Source organism: Camelus ferus, chromosome 10 (genome assembly GCF_009834535.1).
Source record: "Camelus ferus isolate YT-003-E chromosome 10, BCGSAC_Cfer_1.0, whole genome shotgun sequence".
NCBI classification, from domain to species: domain Eukaryota; kingdom Metazoa; phylum Chordata; class Mammalia; order Artiodactyla; family Camelidae; genus Camelus; species Camelus ferus.
The window spans coordinates 44,565,545-44,585,331 of record NC_045705.1 but is presented as its reverse complement, the minus strand read 5'-3'; the positions used below and the strand labels follow the sequence as shown (position 1 = coordinate 44,585,331).

General features: G+C 43.7%; 1 protein-coding gene and 1 long non-coding RNA gene across 2 annotated transcripts in view; both read left to right on the top strand.

The window, feature by feature from the left end:
• The window catches only part of NAV2 (neuron navigator 2), a 365,374-nt gene that overhangs the window by 182,811 nt on the left and 162,776 nt on the right, over positions 1–19,787 (top strand).
• LOC116666419 lies at positions 5,808–18,603 on the top strand. The gene is made up of 3 exons (XR_004323261.1): positions 5,808–5,818; positions 6,050–6,060; positions 18,527–18,603. It is a non-coding gene; the product is annotated as an uncharacterized LOC116666419 (long non-coding RNA).

The following is a 19,787-nucleotide window of genomic DNA, read 5'->3' as shown; positions in this document are numbered from 1 at the left end:
TTATCTTTTTGCTCTGATACAGATAAAAACAGATCATAACTTGGAGTTGTCATTTGATGTAATGCACAGAAACAGCTTTCCATACCCTGGGCAAACACAGATTCCCAGGGGGTAAGGAAGAGATTCCTGGTTGTGAACCCTGGCGCAGTTCTCTGGGTCTGTGGTTAGGGGTCCTGTGGAAGCTCTGGGAAGCACGTTTCTTCAGGAGCAGGCTCCTGCTGGTCTTTTTCTTCTCCCACTTCTCATGTGGGCTTTCGTAAGCCAGGCCGGTCAAAGGGTCCACAATTACTGACATTAGAAGAAGTGATTGTTCTCCTCCTCCTCTTCATTGCTGTTGTAAAGCCTTGTGTGTGTGTGTGTGTGTGTGTGTGTGTGTGTCAGCAGGCAGCTGTTACAAAGCCCTGCCTTGTAAATAACTTCAGGGCCTTCTTTGATGTAGGTGAGGTGGTGGACTGCACAGAAAAGGACATGTAACAGCAGTGATGAAGATAATGGTCACCGTATTTGCTGGTTATTCGGTGTTCAGGTGCTTGGAGGTGCTTTACTTTGCATCCATAATCTCACTTAACCCCTCACACCACTACCTGGGAATGTCAGTAGTATCTGATCCATTTCCCAGACACAGACGCTGAGGCTCAAAGTGGTTCAATAAGTTGCCTACATCCCATAGCTGGCAAGGGCCAGAGTGGAGATTTGAACTAGGATCTGCATGATTTCAAAGCTAGTATTTTGCTTTTAACCATCATACAAGCTAGCTTTGACTAAACTTACCCATCCATGAGCCCCTTTTCTGTGTCAAGTACTGTATAAGTCACTGGAGATGCAGCTATGACCAAAACCAGTGAATGCCGGTGGGATGGTGAGTTAACGCCACGCAACAGGAAGAGAGTGTTCTAGGCAGAGGGAACAGCGTGCCCAGAGACTAGCCGGTGAGAGAGAGCATGGCAGGATCAAGGGAAGGACAGCTGAGAGCTTTCTTTGTGTATCTGTGTGAAGCAGGCAAAGTCACTTTCTCACTTCTACCCAGCAAATCAGTGAAAGATAGATTCTTAAGTTCTATGCAGACAGGGAGCATGCCTCATGTTCAGTAAACCTTTGTTGAAAGAACAGACGGTGGCCGAAATGGGAACAGAACCCAGGTTTCCTGAATCTCTTTAGTGTTCTGGCCAATCTTCTTACTGTGAGAACTCTTGGACAATTCCAAATTGGCCTTAGACAGTGAATGACTGTGATGTTGTGATTTATAATAAGAAATGTTTATTGGTCTTCATCCTCGTTTTTGACACAGAGCTCCTTTAAGTCTTGGAATTTCCTAAGTGATGAGATGTGATGAGAGTGATAAAGATGTCTTTTATTATGTTGATGCAGTGACTTTGGACCGCACCTAAGGATAGGGCCATGGCCAGTGGAGCCAACCATGTGATTAAAGGGTTGGAACTTTGAGTCCCACCCTTTGACCTCGGGGAAGGGAGAGGGACTAGAGATTGAGTGCAAGCACCGATGGCCAAGGATTTAATCAATCATCTGTAATGAAGCTGCCATAAAAACCCGGCAGGACAGGGTTTGGAGAGCTTCCAGGTTGGTGACCATAAGGAGATCACCAAGGGGAGAATGGAGGTCATGGCAGGCCCTGGTCCTTTCCCTATACTTTGCCCTCTGCATCTCTTCTGTCTGGCTGTTCCTGAGTTACATCCTTTTATAATAAACCAGTGATCTAGTAAGTGAAATATTTCTCTGAGTTCTGTGAGCTGCTCTAACAAATTAGTCAAACCCAAGGAGGGGATCATGGGAACCTTCAGTCTGTAGCTGGTCATTCAGAAAAACAGGCTTGTGACTGATGTCTGAAGTTGGTGGGGAGTGGGGATGGGAGGCAGTCTTGTGAGATTGAACCCTTCACCCATGGAATTTGACGCTAACTCGGAACTGAGTTGAATTATAGGACACATGGCTGGCATCAGAGAATTGCTGCAATGCATGGGGAACCCCCGAGTCCCCAGAAACACACACACACACACACACACACACACACACACACACACACAGAGAAATTAGTACTAGAATCCTTTTAATGACCTAGTGTGCCTGCATGGACCAATCAGGGCAGAAATCAGTTTTCCTAACATCGTGGAGTGAGAAATCCCAGCCTGGGGGCAGAACTGCCCAAGGAGCTTTGCTGACTTGATGAGCTTACAGTATAAAGGAAGGCACATCCTGACCCAGTGATCATTTTACCTGTGGACACAAGGGACCTGACTGAGCTGTGTGGAGATGAAGACCTGGGCCAGCTAAATCCCAGTAAGTTCCAGTGTCTGAACACACGGGATGCCTCCCATCGCCGCTGTGGCCGCCCTGACGGCTTGCAGGAATCCCATCGCTGAACTTCTGCTCAGTCAGATCTCAGCCGGGTAACTTCTTGGGATGCTTCCATTCTGTTTTCTAAGCAAATTGTCTATGTTTGATAGTAATTCTTTAATTTTATCTCATTAAATAAAAGATTAGGGAACTGTCAAAAACGACATGAGCTGAGGGCAATGTTTTGAAATAGAAAAAGTAGAAGTGGGATTTATATCTGAACTCTAGGACATTTTGGCCTGTTTGCTTGCCAAAAAAAAAGTGCAAAAAAGTGATTCTCACGCATTTCTCTATCTCTTGAAAAAGGCTGTTCTGCTTTCAAATACCCACAGCTTGGAGCAAATATTTACATTCCACTTAAATACATTTGGACTTTAATGTCTGTACTGCTGGTTACAAAAATGTTAAATAAAACAAAAAAAACTGTTTAAATGTAATATTTTAGAATGCTTGACTCCTTATCCACCCCAAGGAGATTGATCACTGTTGATCGTTGTGTTCCTGTGACCTGGCACAGAAGAGACATTCATTAAGTGAATGACTGTGTCCTGGAGGGTTAACTTTAAACGCCCATCTTCATGAAGACCATCTCACTAGCTTAGCTGAAATCCTTACCCTTGGGAATGTGGCCCTGTGGGTGGGTCTCTTTCTAACCCTGGGATAGTTTTCTAGGGACCCAGTCTATGTCTAATATAGCTCGGTACCCTGTCCGCCCCTCTGAGGAGCATCACTTGGTACGTTTACTCATCCAGCATGTTTGCCGCTAGATTGGCTTCCACGAGCTGAAAATTTATTGGCAACTCAAGAGGGAAACTAGATGAAACAGAGACTTTGAGTGCATAGTTTTGTTTAAGGCAGGGACAGGGCATGTAATCTGAGTTGTCCAAGGGAACCCATGCATTCCTGGCTGCTATTTTAAGACTCTCCTCCTAAATTGATATCCTTCAGGTTTATTTGGTTTAACTCCTGCTCTGGAAGTTGGCTTGTTTCTATGCATCAGAGTTGTCATGAAAGCAGCTCCTCCAGGATTCCGGCCGGACAGCTGCGGAATAGCTGGCATTTTTCTTTCCTTCGCTCTGTATTGACAGCAGGTTTGAATCACCCTGCCCTGTTTTCTGTAACATAACCAGGCCAGAAATCATTTGAAAAACATTTAGGATGCCTAATTTGATCTTCTTTTCAATGAGAGGGAGACATTGCCTGGTACATTTTATATTTGGGAGGTTTGGAGATTTAAGATTGTAACAAGGACCTCCCTTTTCTGCCCCTCCTGTTTCCTGCTTATCACCATGGGACGGGGGTGGGGGGGTGGGGGGGATCCTTTCACAATTGGGAAGATCCCATCAGCCCTGTACTTCCATCCACATCCTTGGAAACTCTTGGAGAAGGCTGTCCGCTCATTCCTTTGTTGCTGGTCACCCCAGTTGGGTCTTCGCTTCCTATTAGCTGGGTCTCTGGTTGGCTTTCTTCTGCTCACCCAGATCCCTGGCAGAACTCTTCATCTTCATACAGAGTCAGAAGTTCTCCAAATGGTAAGCTAGTAAAATGTAAAACCTTAGCCAGAGCTGCCCATGTGTGCCCTTGCCTAGTTGCAAGCCAAGTTCCTCCCTGCCTTGCCCTGAGAGGAGGACTTTGAGGCTCAGAGGAGAGGGAGGCAGGCAGCCCCAACTCCAGTTCCAGACCTGCTACTAATTCGAAGAGTGACCTTGAGCAGTAATCGTGCTCCCTGGGCCTTGGGTTCCTCCTCGTTGAGGAAGGGGATCACACCAGCTGAGTGAGTGCTTCCTTTCAGTGCTAATGCACCTTGATCCCGTGACAGGCTCCCTGATGCATGGTGCCCGCCTCTGTGCCTTTCTCATCCCTTGCCCTCCCTTACCCTCCTGTAGGTAGTGCCTAGTCTCCAAAAGCTAACATTACTATGGGTAAAACTTCTTCTGGTCAAAGCCAAGACAAGGACTTCATCCCATGGAAACCACCATTAACCTAAATACCAGCCGTGGGCATCACAAACCAGCTTGTACCGGCTCATGAGAGTCAGTTTAAAAATTTTGAGTCTCACAAGACTGTCGATTTCGTGTTGGTATCTTGATATCTGCGGCGGCGGGAGTCTTTACACCACAGGAATCCGCACGCTATGAGTAAGAACTTGCTTGGTCTTCTTCAGAGAGTTAGTTGTTAGATATTCACCAGCCTACCAGGGAGATTCAAATGAAATTGACTGATTCAGCAACTCACAGGTGGAAGAAGACAGTGGCCTTCCTAATCTTTCTGAAAGTGTTGTGTTTTACTTCTTTGGTTTTGTTGGGGGTGTGGGTGGGGTTACGTTATTGTTGGTCAGTATTTGTTCCTAGTTCCTGTTGTGATGAAATACTTGAGCTTGTAGATCATGTGTCTTACCATCCTGTGTGCAATATCCCTGTCTTAGCCACTGGAACTGCCCCAACTCATCTTGTCCTCAAAAGAGTGATGTAAGGCTTCAGGCACAGATATTTCCTGAGAGTTTAGGGCCATGGAGGGGTTTCAGTGTTACAATACAAAGAGCTTCAAATTGAATATTGGATGTTTCTGTTCCTCAAAGTCCTTCAGCTGCCCTGCACTAGGAATTTCTCAGGGACTGGTTTTTGTTTTCTTTTTAAGACTCCATCTTCCTACTATATTGTTCAGTTCTCCTTCTCTCTTTTCCTTTCTTACACTGAGCTGTTGATCTCTGTTTTCTGGTCTCCTTCCAGTCCATGCCCCACAGCCTCCTCTTCCACACTCAGGGTGGCCTATGTCCACAGTATTTCCTAAACAAGCTTCTAAGAGGAGCTCTGGTACCAGCTGTTAAAATCGTACTGTTTTTTCCCATTCCTCCATCTCCAAAGCTCATAGCTGACAACCTCCAGTTAATAATTTATTTTAACTCAAAGATGGTACGCGGCTTTGCTGCACCCATCCAGTGCCATTCATTTGGTGCATATTTATCGTGTGTTGACTTTCTACCTGCCATCGTGGTTTCATGGAGTCCATCAGGGTCTTACTTTTTGGTGAGAGGGAATCCTCAATCAGAAGTTATCTGATTTTCATAAAGAGGAAAATGACTTGTTTTGAAAGGGAAACTTGTCAAGTGGGCCTTGGAATACTTAATTACTGTTTCTCCTCTCTGACCACGTAGAGGGTGTCGACACATCACCATGGCCTGCGAAGCCCCTGGGAACAGGCCTGCCTTCTCACTGGAGGCATCCGCCATATGGAATAGTTAGTGGTTTTATGAAGGGTCCGTGTTTTGCCACCTGTGTTGTGTGGCCTTTGTCGGTGCTGTTGTCTGAAGTGCTTTCTGCCCTCCTTACTCCTCACTCTTCTTCCCACCAAGTTTCTCTTTCACCTTTTAGGTTTCAGGTCAGACTGTTTCCTCTAGAAAGCCTTTCCTGCACTAAGTTTGAAACCCCTTCTCTGAGTTCCCACTGCACCCTGCCCTTCTTCTCTAGTCATCCTCATCATGCCTGTCGACTGAAATAAATGCACAGCCTAAAAGTTGAGAGTTATGTGCTATTTGGCCGGAGGACTTGAGCCAGGATGACAGCCTCTCAGATGCTCTGAAGAGGTAGGGGAGGAGCTAGGATATGTAGGAGCTTTACAACAAAGACCAGGTAGTTGGAACAATAAAAGATTACTTGTTATCTAAAGAAAACCCGGCATCTCAAGTTAAAGAATTTAGTGCTTTTCTATGTATGGGAGGAAGCAAACATTTGGGCTCATTGAATTCATTCCTTTGACAAGCCCCTAGCTATCTAGGGCCAGTATCTTGCCCTTTCTTATTCTGAGTCCCCTCAGAGAGCACCACTGTGAGTGGCTGCAGAGGCCGGGCTGCAGGCTTGTCTTCACTGGGGGGTGGCGGCAGCTGCTGAAGACTTGATGGTTTCTGCATTCTTTGTTTACTGATACGGTTTGCAGTATTTTTCGTTCCCTGGCCTGTGGTTATCTTGTCCGTGCTTCCTTCGCAGGTGAGCTCTTTGAGGTTGGGGAGTGAGCCTTAAGCTCTTTTCTCTCTGTTGCCATCAGAGAACTTGGTATATAGACACTTAGATAAATACTTGTTGGTAGAGTGAATAAATGAATGAGTGAATCAACTATAGAATAATTATTTATAACTCAGACACTGGAGCCAGTAGAAGTGTACCTCTCATTTGACAAGCTGCATAATCTTTCTAAGCCTCAGTTTTCTCATCTGTAAAATAGGGGTGTAGCAGGATCTACTACTTAGGGTGATTATGAGGAATAAATTAGTCAATGCAAGTAAAGTACTTAGGAGAGTGCCTTTTACACAATGTATGCTCAATGAGTTATTGAGCCATTTTCCGTGATTAAAATCATTAAATGATTAAAATCATGAAGAGCTGAAGATGGGGAAATAAGCTGATATTTGTGGTATATGTACCGAAAAGCAATAACTTTCAGCATTTAACTGGAAGACAAATTATCCTCTTTCCAAATGACATCTAAAGCTCTCTCTGAGATTCTTCAGTAATGGATACTAATGTTCAGAAATGCACCTTGAAACATCACACAGAGCTCTCAGTGAGACCCGAGTACTAAGGAAGAGAAATGGGGTAACATGCTTTTGAGAAAAAAGCGAATCAATATGCATTAAAACATAAAAATCTTTTGTTATCGTCATTAACTGGCTTAACTGGAAAGCACAGTTCACTAGAATATCTCTTTTCAGTTATTTAAAGCACTTCTAATTAGCATCTTTGTAGTAACTGACCTACTGTTATCTAACCCTCAAGCTTGCATCCAGCCACTTAATCAAGCAACATTTATCCTGTATCAGGTACTAGAGATAAAAAGATGAGTGAGACAGAGCCCCAGGGCTGGAGGAATTAATATTCTAGAGCAAGGTCAGCAAACTTTCTCTTAAAAGGCCAGACAGTAAATGTTTGGGCTTTACGGGGGCATAAGGTCTCTGTTGCAAGTACTTAGTCCCCTCATTGTAGTGAGGAGATAACTACAGACAATATGTAAATGAAGGAGCAGGGCTGCTTCCAGTAAAACTTTATTTACAGAAATGGGTTGTGGGCCAGATATGGCCTTTAGGCCCTGGTTTGCTGACCTCTGTCCTAGAGAAGGAGACGGGTACTTAGACTGAGCAAAGTCTGGACCAGGCTTGGTAAGTACAAAGGGCTAAGAACTGTAAAGGACAGAGGACAGGGAGATGAGAAGAGCGTGAGTTGGGCTGTGACCCTCACAGAGGGAGTGGGTTAAGGAGGTGGGGGTGCTGGGCGAGGTGAAGGAGAGCGAGCTAAGGCCAGGAGGAAGAGATGCCTGGCTGGCCCTTGTTGCCAGAGCAGGAGATTCTGGTGTAACTAGAGATCAGCTGTCCCGGACCTGCACTAACCAACCCTCACACTTGCCAAGACCTTTTGGCTCTTGGGAGATCTGACTGAACTGTCTGGAACCCACTGCAGGATTGCTGTGAGTTCCCATGGACTGCTTCCCCAGCTGCTCTCTGGGAAGGTGTCTGTGTTCCACCAGCGCCCTGAAACGGAAGCCTACTTCCTTGCTGGCTGCCAAGAGAGACCCACTTATGGCAAGCATTGCCCATTCTTCAGTAGCTTTTGCGGCAGTTTTTGGTAATGCCATAGGGAAGGACGTGTTACATATCACGTATCTCCTTGGCTTGCTTGTCCCGCCCACTTCTTTTCCCTCTTTTTCTCTTTTTGATGGAACCAAGCCACAGTCTCCCTTGTCTTCTGCAAGATGTTCAGGTCCCCTAGGACCTCAGCTTCTGGCCCAAATGGCTCATCGAGGAATTCTACGAGAGACAACTCTCCCATCCTAACAGAAATTCTGGTGTTCTCGTTACCCTAACAGAGAGTGGCTTCCGTGAGATAATCTCGTATCCACTTCTCATCCCACAGCCCCCTGACTCCATAGCTTTGCTCCCATAGGTCTATTAATTTTTACAAAGCAGAGTGAGGGTGGGGCAGCAGGCTGTAGCCTCCATGTTGGACAGACTTTGGCTTGAATCTCACCTTTGCATTTGCCAGGTGTGTGTTATCAGGCCAGGGGCTTGACATCCCTGAGCCTGATTTACTGCTCTGTGAAACAGGCTTGACACTGCTCTCCTCCTGGGGTGGTTGTGAAAATTCAGGAAAAGAACCTGGTTGTCAAGCTCAGTCCTCGCTGGTGCGGGGCTAATGCTAGTTGTCTTTTCCTGCCTTCGTTTCCTCCTCTAAGTCCCAAATTGGGTGCATAAAATTGCGTTTGGGTGTCTGTCACTCATCTTTGTGACTGTGTCATGTGTCTCTTGATAGACGTTCAGCCACTGGCCTTGAATTCATGGCTTCTGGACTGACAGCTAGGAGTGACTTGATCAGTAGTTGGCTGGATGTTATTGGAGACCATCAACTTTGCTCATGGCTTGTCAGCCAGATTTGGGAAAGAACGAGAGAGGGGTCTGTATGCCTGTTTTCTCCAGCCCTGACTGGGAGGTGACTTGTAAGGATCGCTCATTGTGGAAACAAATTCAGGACTTGTGCTGAGTGGAGTATATGTGTGCTGGGTGAGCAGGGACGAATAACATTCTCATTGGGTTACATGTCCCATTTTTCGTTATGCCTTGATGCAGTGGCCATGCCCCCAAGCTCCTGGTTGTGGTTAGTATCGTGAATGCATTTGGCTGACCAGATTTTACCCTGATCAAGTGGAGAATCATATATTTTGATTTTAATCATTAGCTTTGGTTGCCTGGACACTTTATTTCCTTTTAATGCTTTGTAAAGAATTAAGTTCTGAAAGTTCCATCCAAGAGGGGTAAAACATGGCTTGAATGACTTCCTGGACCACCTCTTGCTCCCAGACTAAGTTAAGGAACCCACTGTGTGATCCCTAGTCCCATAAACATTCGCCTACCACAGTAGCTTCACACTTTGTTGTTACTTCTGCTTTATGGTCTGTCTCACGCATAAGACTTAGAACCTCTTAAAAGCATAGATCTTACATTCATCACGGTATCTCCAGCACCTGGGAAAGTCCTGGGAATAGAAGAGTCAGAAATGTTGGAGCAATGGGATGGAGTTGGATGGATGGAGGAACAAACACGAAATGTTGTGGTTGTTTTAGGATTCCAAGGAGAAACATCACCAAATAACTTTGAGCCTCAATCATATCCCTGGTTCCTGTACCTCCAGAATTCATTATTCAAGATGACAGAGATCCCCTGGAACAACATTTAATAAGCTTTGGCATGTGTAAGTGTGCGCTCAAACCTCCAGGCTGGTTCGTGAGCGAGCCTGGTTTGCACATTATATCTCACAGCCCTACACGACGCGGGTGAGAAGCTCCTTGAATCCTTTTTCACCGTCATGCACGTGAAGAGCCCTTTGAGTCTTACAGAAACAGAGCAGATGTTGCCAGGAGTGTCTGAGTCATCACGGCAGACAGTGAGAGCTGTGTATTAACTGGGCTGCCTCCAGCAAGCCTGGTGAGGCAGACGAGGCACACGGGCCAAAGCCCGCCTCGCACGGGGCCCTAGTTCAGAGAGGAACAGAGCGGAGCTTGCCAGCGATCTGCAGTCGGCCTGGATGGGGCCGTGGGAGGCTGCTTGTAAACTGTGGGTACTTGAGAATGCACAGGGGCTCAGGAAGCGCAGTCCTCTCTCCCTCTATGAAGTCAGATCAGAGAAAGATTTTGGGGTGCCCCCTGGTCCCACTCTGCTTATGGAAGACAACAATTCCACCAGTATTGGGTTCAGCTATTCCTTACTTAAAGAAAGCCCAGTATTAGTAGTGGGATGAAAGTCAAGTCAATCTGCATGCAGAGATCTTTGCAAGATGCTCTCCCATCCTGACTCCTTTGCTCCTCGTGGTGAAGGAAGAGAGCTTCGGTCACCATCTGCATTTAATGGAGTGCGTGGAGTTAGGGCATGGACTTCAGTGTTCCAGTTCTTGCTCCTTCGCTTCCTAGCCGTGACCTCGGGCAAGTCGCTAACATCTCTGAGCTGCAGTGAATCTGCTTCATGAGATGCTTATGTGTGAATTAACAAAATCGTTAATTAAATGATTTTGTTAAATGAAATTCTTTAAAGCACTTAGTACAGTACCTGGCACTTGGACTGGCACTTGCTAAATGGTGGTTAGGGATGTTCCTCTTAGTTTTACTTATGAATGAACTGGAGCTCAGCTAATGGCTAGGTCAAGGTTACCAGGCTACTAAGTTGGACTTGACCCCAGCCACAGAGTTCTATGTTTGTATGATTCTAGGAGGGGGGATGTGTAGCACAGAGCAGAACAAGACAATTACCTTGTCATTCTTTCTACTTCATCATGATTCTCTAGTTTTTAAAAAGTGCCTTAGCTTTACAGCAGAACTACCAGATTGTCTAAATGAGCGCTCCGCTTACAAAAACTCAGTCTGCCCCTAGCTTGTCACAGCCAGGCCTGTTGTATAAAACAAAACAGACACCTGGAGGAAATTGCTTCCTGATTTGAGTGAATAAAGCTGAGCAGTCTTTAGGGATATTTTCCACCTCAGTGTATGTTGGCTCCCCCCACCCCCCACCACATCCCTCCCCCCAGAAGAAAAATTCTGTTTTTCCATTAAAAAGACAACTGTCAGGTAAAAAGGCTCAGAAGTCTATATGTAGCTCAGTGACAACTGTGAATCCCCCAAATTATTTGATCTATCTGATACCACGTGTTCTGCATACTTGGCAGAATCAGGATAAATGACTGCTTTTTTTTTCCCCCTCCTGTTCTTGCAAATTTGGCATAATACAATCAGAGGTAGTGAATAATCGTCCAATTCAGCTCTCAGTTTCAGCATTGATTCCCCCAGAGAAATACAGTAAGTCAGTTCTTTGGTTGGCTGCTGATTTTGATTGGCAGAAAAAATAACAGCCGAAAGATTACATTTTGCCAGCATCCTAAATTCTGAAGAACAAAAACCATACTTAAATTCTGGCTCAACTGTTTGACATTCCCATTTTTTAAAAAGAACCTACAGGAGGGAAAATTTTCTCTTTTTCCTCTGGGAAGGAGTTAAAGATCAGAGAACTTCTCTGTAGCATCTCCTGAAGCTCTTGATGGAGGACTTGATGGAGATACCATCCTCATGTACCAAAAGAGGAGCACGTACTTTGAGAGTCCAGTGTATTATTGTCTCACCTTAAGGCGGGTAGATTGGGAGCTTCGCTTAAGTGTGTGGATTTTTTTTTGTGTTTTTGGACATAGCATTTGAACATTCATTCATTCAACAAATATTTATTGCGCACCTACTATTATGTGCCAGGTACTATTAATGAACTAGAGAAACGGTCAACAAAAGAGAAATGCCCCTGCCTACTTGACATGTAATAGTTGGAATATAAATTCAACTGTCTTTAACAGTGACCACAAATAAAAATGGCTTAAAAAAGATAGAAGTGTGTTTTTCTGTCATCTAAGAGTGGTCCTCAGTTATTTAGAAATTACACCCTACTGCGGCATCCAGGGACCCAGGCTCCATCTGGTATATTTCTCACATTCACGTGGTCCAAGTCGGTGCATCATTCTGTCCATGTTCTCAACAGTAGGAAGAAGAAATGACGTGACCCTTCCTTTTAAAGGACACACCCCAGAGATGGTCCACTTCGTGAAAGGTCTGGACTTTGAAATAAAAGTTGCCTGAAACTAATCTATTTGATCTTGGGGCATCGAAAGCCCCACGCCTGTTTCCTCACTAGTAAAATAGAATTGTTACTACCTATCTCATTGGATTTTTAGTGCAAATGAAGAACGTCGATACAATTAAAAAAAAAATGCTTTCTAGCACAGTGTCTGGCTCCAAGTGCAGGCTCTGTAAATGCTGGCTGTTATTCTTATTAATACAGGATTATTAACGTTGTTACAGGTTTTTTTTTTTTTTTCCCATGGAAACCTTTTGTCAAATAAAATCTTACACGTGAAGAGAGCTGCTCTGGTACAAGTGGAGCAGAGAACATATAAAAATAGGTTGGCTCAAGTCCCCTTTTCCACAGTTGCTGTAACACTCCCCTCCCCACCCTGTCCCCTCCTTGGCAGGGGAGCCCTGGGGGCCCCCACCTTCTAGTGCTGTTGTGGGTCCTTGACCTCTCTCGGTCCAGATGGTCTTGTTCAGAGCAGACCTGAGTTATGGGCCTGCCCTGACAGGTGTTGCTTCAACCCTTTTTGGTGGTTCAGCGTCAGTGGGCAGAAAAAGCCAAGGGCAAGGAAGCCACCTTAATAATGAGGTTTGTGCCTTTTCTCGGGTCCTCTCTTCTCCAAGCTGAATGTCTCCATCGTTTCGGCCACTCCTTGCTGAGATTAGTTCACGGTCATCCTCAGATTCTAGTCCTTATCCTGGGCGAGTTAAAATTTCTCAGCAAACTACTAAGACACGAATCCTTCAATACCTGGTTTTCGAATTTCGGCGTGGATGACACCCAGCTGGGGAGGTAGTTAAACCTCTGGCTGCTTGGGTCCATCCTCTGCGATTCTGAGCTGGGGTATTTAGGGGTAGGGCCAACCAAGCTACTTGATTGAACAAGCTCCAGAATCCCAAGTTCAGTGACAGCTGTGCCATTTACTGATTGGGAGACCTTGGAGAAGTCATTACCTGCCCGAGGATCTGTTCCCCTTTGAGGAAATGAGTGGCTTTAAGTAGTGGATCTAAGAAGCCTTAACAGGTCCAAAATTCTAAGGATTTCCCCCATTCTAGCTCTGGTCTGAGCTGTGCTCAGTGGGGCAAGATCCTCACCTCCCTTGTTCTGAGTGTCCTTCATGGGTTAATACAGGCCAAGATCGCATCCGTGGTGGTGGTTGCCATGTGTCGGGACTGAGTCACAGTGAGCCCGCTGATTGGAATCCTTCGGCATTCCCCTGTACTGCTGTGACTCCTGCTTCCTGTTTTCATGTACTCTTTGGGCTTTAGTGCAGAGCCTTATACTAATCCTTTTGAAATAAAAGGGAGCAGGTACATATTAAGGATATTTAGTGCTCAAAATGCATATCATGAAAGCATTCCACAGTTAACTAGATTATAACTTTACAGGGGGGAGAAAAGGTGCATCGTCTTCCTTCTCCTTTACATAGCTCGCCTGATTTTAGTGACTGCTCCCTGTTGGACAGCTGTCTTATCTGATTTGGGCTATGTGCCCATTTTCTGCCCCCTCCATTAGGACGTTTACCAAAATGCATCCCATGATAGACTGTTTCCTTAAGCTAGCCCATAAACTCAGTTCTATGGCAAAATAGGTTGAGGAGTCATACTATTGTATTATCATTTTGGTTATTTCCAGTGCACGTGAGCACATTGAAGGCTCTGAGAAGTCCTGCAGGCAAGAAACCTGACTAAAACCCTTTAGCCCTCTGAGCCTAGAACGCCTTCTCTCTGTTACTGTCTGTCTGTATTGTTTCGTGGGAAGCATTCTGGTTTAACACTGGTTTGGAGGCTTCTATTTTGGAGTGTCCATTCCTTGCCCCAAGAGAAAGCAAGGAGATTGGGCTGGCATCTTAGGGGGAGGAGGGCCTACAGAATTCCTTAACCAGCTCCATCTTAGGGGGCTGTATTTACAATAGCATCCAACCATTGCACTCTGCCAAAGAGCTGTTAGCTGTGGACAGTGACCTCCTGCGAGAATGAGATTTGCCCCCTGTAAAGTGTTTACGATCTCTGTGAAATTTCATACACCCTTGAAACGGGGAGAAGGTTTTCTACAGCCAGTTTTGTACTTTCTTATAGCCATATATGGTTCAAGATAGAGAAATGGCTTGACCAATTAAAACCAAAGCTCTCTCCGGAAACATACTGCTTGGGATTTTGAACAAATAAGTTCAAGAGAGAGGAAGGAGTTGTTTGGAGGGTGATACGCCTTCAAGAAATGAAAGATAAAAAATAGGAATGCTTTTTATTTTTAAAGGTATCTTCCTTCGTGTCAGCAGTCAAGTGATTTGTCTCCTTACCCAGTGGAGTAGGAGGCCTTGCAAATATGTGTAGGATATCTTTTGACGTAAAGGGTATATGGGAGGGAGAAAAGGATTTTAAGAATTCTCTTTCTAAGGTGTTATTACCAGGTCAACCATAAGCCCAACCGTAGTCTGACATTTCCAGCAAGTTAACCTTTATTTAGCCCTCCCGGTTTTTTATGGCATTAAGTGGGATTTGAAAATGTACCTTGTAAAACTGGAGAAAACGTAGTGAAAGCTATATAGGAAAATGGTACTTTCTTATTTTCTTTTGCAGCCTCTTAGCTACATTTAGAAAAACAAATGACCTAATTACCCAAAGTTTCACTTGGTTTTATCCAAAATAAGCCACTGAAGAGAAAGAATTACCTTGTCATATGTGAAAAAGAAACACAACTGTAATTACTCCAGCTGTCAAGGGCCTCTTTTCCATTTCCTCTGGGGTGAGTGTCATGGAGGTAAACTGGGAACTTGGTGGCTCCTGCGGTCATAGAGATGGCTTCAGGCTATTAGGAGAACACACTTTCACATTTGTTTCTGATCATGCCCTTGTAAGATACTAGTGTACTTGGACATGATCTTTTTGGTGACCTGGTGTAGCAAAATTTTCACCATACAAAGAAGAAAAAGCATTAAAAGGAGTCTAGTTCACTTAGCTATAAAGAGAGCAACTGGCATGATTAGCCAAGAGGGACAAGCCAGGCACATCTGATTTTAATTTTGAGCCATGTGGAGGGATCCAGGGTAATAGTTTTTATTTGTTTATTGATTTCTGAGCACCTGTCAGAGCATCACTTAGGCTGCATGAAATGAGCCAGTCATGAAAAGACAAATGCACTCATTTCCAGCAAACATTTCTGGGACCTAGTGCATCAGCCATTCTTGTAAGTAAGCCGAGTATAACCACTGCTAACTATAATGTGGGGCAGCAAGTGTCAGGACCCCAGAGAAGCCCTGGCAGAACCTTCTGTCTCTTTAGATGAAAAGAGATGGCTTCCAGTTTGGTGGTTCTGGAGGTTTCCTAGAAGAAATGGCATGCAAGGTAGACCGGGGGTGAATGTCAGGTAGGGATGGGAGGCAATGGAAGGGGAGGGCAATGAAGCATCTAGTCCCAAGAAACAGCTTGACCAAAGAGTCAGTGATGGTCAGTTTAAGGAGGAAGGAGCCTAGTAGTGTTAACTTGCTCCCCTACTAGAGTTTCCTTCTTTCTTTCCTTTTTTAATGGAGGTACTGGAGATTGTACCCAGGACCTTGTGCATGCTTAGCATGCACTCTACCACTGAGTTTTATATATCCTCACCCACCCCCTCCTAGAGTTTTCTTAAAAAGGATCATCACCATTCCTTTGAAGCAGAAGTTTTTTCAAACTAGAATAAAATAACAGTAATAAGGTAATATTCAAAACTATGTAATTTCATCTGGTTCATTAATCATCAAACTAACAGAGAAACTTTTTTCTTTTTTTAACTTAACATTTATTGAGCCCTTAATATGTGCCAGACCCTGTGCTAAGCACTGGAAATAAGTGGTAAACTGCTCCCCTGTTTAGGCCATGGTGGTCAGAATTCTGTTACTTGCAGCCAGGTGCAATCCTTTTCTTCCTTCCTTCCTTCCTTCCTTCCTTCCTTCCTTCCTTCCTTTCTTCCTTCCTTCCTTCCTTCCTTCCTTCCTTTCTTTCTTTCTTTCTTTCTTTCTTTCTTTCTTTCTTTCTTTCTTTCCTTCTTTCCTTCTTTCATTCTTTCTCTCTCTCTTTCTCTCTCTCTCTCTTTCTCTCTTTCTTTCTCTCCTTTCTTTCTTTCTTTCATTACAAGCATTTTTTTTAACATTTTTTATTGATTTATAATCACTTTACAATGTTGGGTCAAATTCCAGTGTTCAGCACAATTTTTCAGTCATTCATGGACACATACACAATCATTGTCACATTTTTTTCTCTGTGAGTTAACATAACATTTTGTATATATTTCCCTGTGCTATACAGTGTAATCTTGTTTATCTGTTCTACAATTTTGAAATCCCAGTCTATCCCTTCCCACCCTCCACCCCCCTGGCAACCACAAGTCTGTATTCTCTGTCTATGAGTCTATTTCTGTCCTGTATTTATGCTTTGTTTTTGTTTGTTTGTTTGTTTTTGTTTTTGTTTTTTAGATTCCACATATGAGCGATCTCATATGGTATTTTTCTTTCTCTTTCTGGCTTACTTCACTTAGAATGACATTCTCCAGGAGCATCCATGTTGCTGCAAATGGCATTATGTTGTCGGTTTTTATGGCTGAGTAGTATTCCATTGTATAAATATACCACATCTTCTTTATCCAGTCACCTGTTGATGGACATTTAGGCTGTTTCCATGTTTTGGCTATTGTAAATAGTGCTGCTATGAACACTGGGGTGCAGGTGTCATCCTGAAGTAGGGTTCCTTCTGGATACAAGCCCAGGAGTGGGATTCCTGGGTCATATGGTAAGTCTATTCCTAGTCTTTTGAGGAATCTCCACACTGTTTTCCATAGTGGCTGCACCAAACTGCATTCCCACCAGCAGTGTAGGAGGGTTCCCCCTTTCTCCCAGCCTCTCCAGCATTGTCATTTGTGGATTTTTGAATGAACGTCCTTTCTGTCTGTCCTTGTCTGTCTGTCTGGTCTTTCTTTCTTTCTTTCTTTCTTTCTTTCTTCTTTCTCTTTCTTTCTCTATCTTGTGATTGCTCTCTATACGTTCTAGGCTTTTCGATGAGGAGGGCTGGGGGTGAGGGTTCGTTGAGGGGTAAGCGGGGGTTTTTTCGGGTCTTGGGCTGAATTTCCGGATGGAGGGCTGGCGGGATTATAGGGAGTGATTTCGCTTGCGTCTTTCTTTCTTTCTTTTCTTTCTTTCTTTCTTCTTCTTTGCTTTCTTTCTTCTTCTTCTTATTTCTGTCTTCCTCATTCCTTCCTTCCTTCCTTCCTTCCTTCCTTCCTTCCTTCCTTCCTTCCTTCCTTCCTTCCTTCCTTCCTTTCTTTCTCTCTTTCTTCCTCTCTTTCTTTCTTCATTGTGAAAATTCCTGCCTCCCCCCACCAGCCCCTGGCAACCACCCTTCTACTTTCTGTCTCTATGAATTTGACTACTTGAGGGATCTCTGATAAGTGGAATCAAAAATATTTGTCTTTTCATGATTGGCTTTTACACTTGGCATAATGTCTTCAAGGTTCATCCATGTTGTAGCAGATGTCAGAATTTCCTTCCTTTTGAAAGCTGAGTTTAATATTCCATTATATATGTATAGCACACTTAGCTTATCCATTCATTTACTCAAACAGTATCCATTGTTCATCCATTGATAGACCCTTGGGTTGCTTCTACCTTTTGACTATTGTAAATAATACTGCTGTGAACTTGGGCGTACAAGTATCTGTTCAAGTCCCTACTTTCACTTCTGGGGATATACCCTGAAGTAGAACTGCTAGATCATATTCTGTGTTTGATTTCTTGAGGAACTGCCATTCTGTTTTCCATGATGGCTGCAAAATCTTACATTCCCACAGTATTACACAAGTTCCAATCTCTGCACATCCTCACAAATGCTTGTTATCTTCTGTTTTTGTTTCTGTTTTTCTAATAATAGCCAGCCTAGTTGATGTGAAATGGTATCTCCTTGTGGTTTGGATTTGCATTCCCTCATGATTAGTGATGTTGAATGTCTTTCTGCATGTGTATTGGTCACTTGTATATCTTCTTTGGAGAAATGTCTATTCAAGTCTTTTACCCATTTTTCAAACAGGTTGTTGCTGTGGTGTTATTAAGTTAAAGGAGTTCTTTATATATTCTGGATATTAAGTCCTTATCAGGTACATGATTTGCAAGTATTTTCTGCCACGGGTTTTTTTTTTTTTTTTTTTTTTATTCTGTTGATTATGTCCTTTGATGCACAAAAAGTTTTAACTCTGATGAAGTCCAACTTACCTTTTTTTTTTTTTTAGATCATGTTTTTTGTGTCATAGCCAAGAAACCATTGCTAAACTGTCATGAGGTTTTTGCCATGTGTTTTCTTGTAAGAGTTTTATAGTTTTAACTATTATGTTTAGGTCTTTGATCTATCTTAGGTTCATTTTTTTATATGGTGTAAGAATCCAAATTCATTTTTTGCATGTGGATATATAGTTTTCCCAGCACCGTTTGTTGAAAAGACCATCCTTACCCCATTGAGTAGTCTTGAAAATTATTTGACTGTATATACAAAGGTTTATATCTGTGCTCTCTAGTCCTTTGGTCTATATGACTGTCTTTATATCAGTATCACACTGATTTGATTACTGTAGCTTTGTAGTAAGTTTTGAAATCAGGAGATGTGAGACCTCCAACTTGGTTCTTTTTCAAGATTGTTTTGGCTATTCAGAGTCCCTTGAGATTCCATATGAAGTTTGGGATGGTTTTTCATATTTCAACAAAAACATTGTTGGAATTTTGATAGGGACTGACTTAACAGAACAACTTTAAAGAAAATGTTTATTTATATAACTCATCATTCTTATTCTAACTTGGATGTTTTAGGAGCCTATAGAATTGAAGACAAAAAAAGATGCTTGGGGGATGGTGGATCCAAAGCTCAGCTCCCTCTACTCCACACCCTTTCACTTTCCTGTCCATTTTTCTTGGTGGTTTTCTTGACCCCATTCTCCATCTTTCTGTACCTCCAAAGATCCTCTCCAAGAAGGAGTGGGAGAAAAGACGTGTTTGAGCACCTACCCTTATATTAGACATCGATCACATCGGTGTTGAGAAGGCTCCTTGGGCCAGGCTCAAGGAATCCTATAGAAGCACTCAGTGGATTGAGTGAGGTTCATTTACGTGTCCCTCTGTGGTCTGGTGGCTAACGTGGTTGTGAAGAAACTGACCTGAGTAACTCTGAAAACACTCTCCAGCCTGTGTGGCTGGAGTCCATGCATTTTAAAAATAACAACAACAACAGCAACATCAACTGGTTTCAGTTATCCTAACAAATTTAAATACTCAAGATTGACAGCGTAACAAATTATAGGGAAATGTAAACATTTTCCCAGGCCCAATTATCAGGCCTTTTCCTGAAGACTATGGAGAGGATCTAGGTGGGAAACATCCCAGGGAACGTTTAAAATCTCAGTAGGGTGACAGGAGCTGAGATCAGCTAGAACACACTGCCGGAGGGCCTGCTGACCACTGACCAGACCACCAACATCTCCTTAACTTCAGGAGGCTGAGGGACCGAAGGGACCTGGGAGTGGTGTCGGCTCTCACAGAGGGAGAGATGAAGAAATGCTTATTTATCTGCCTTGGACAGTATTTTCATTTAGCAAGTATTTTGGTTACCGTCGGGGAAGGTTAAGGCTGGTTGCCAGAAAAACCAAACTTTCCCCCTTCCCCACAGGACGATTAATGCTCTCCCTAAATGCTTAAAAAGAAAAAAATAACCCTTTTCTCTTCTTCAAAGGCCTCCTGCTTCTGCAATATTTCAAACCAGACTTTTCCTTTTTGTGGTGGTTTGTC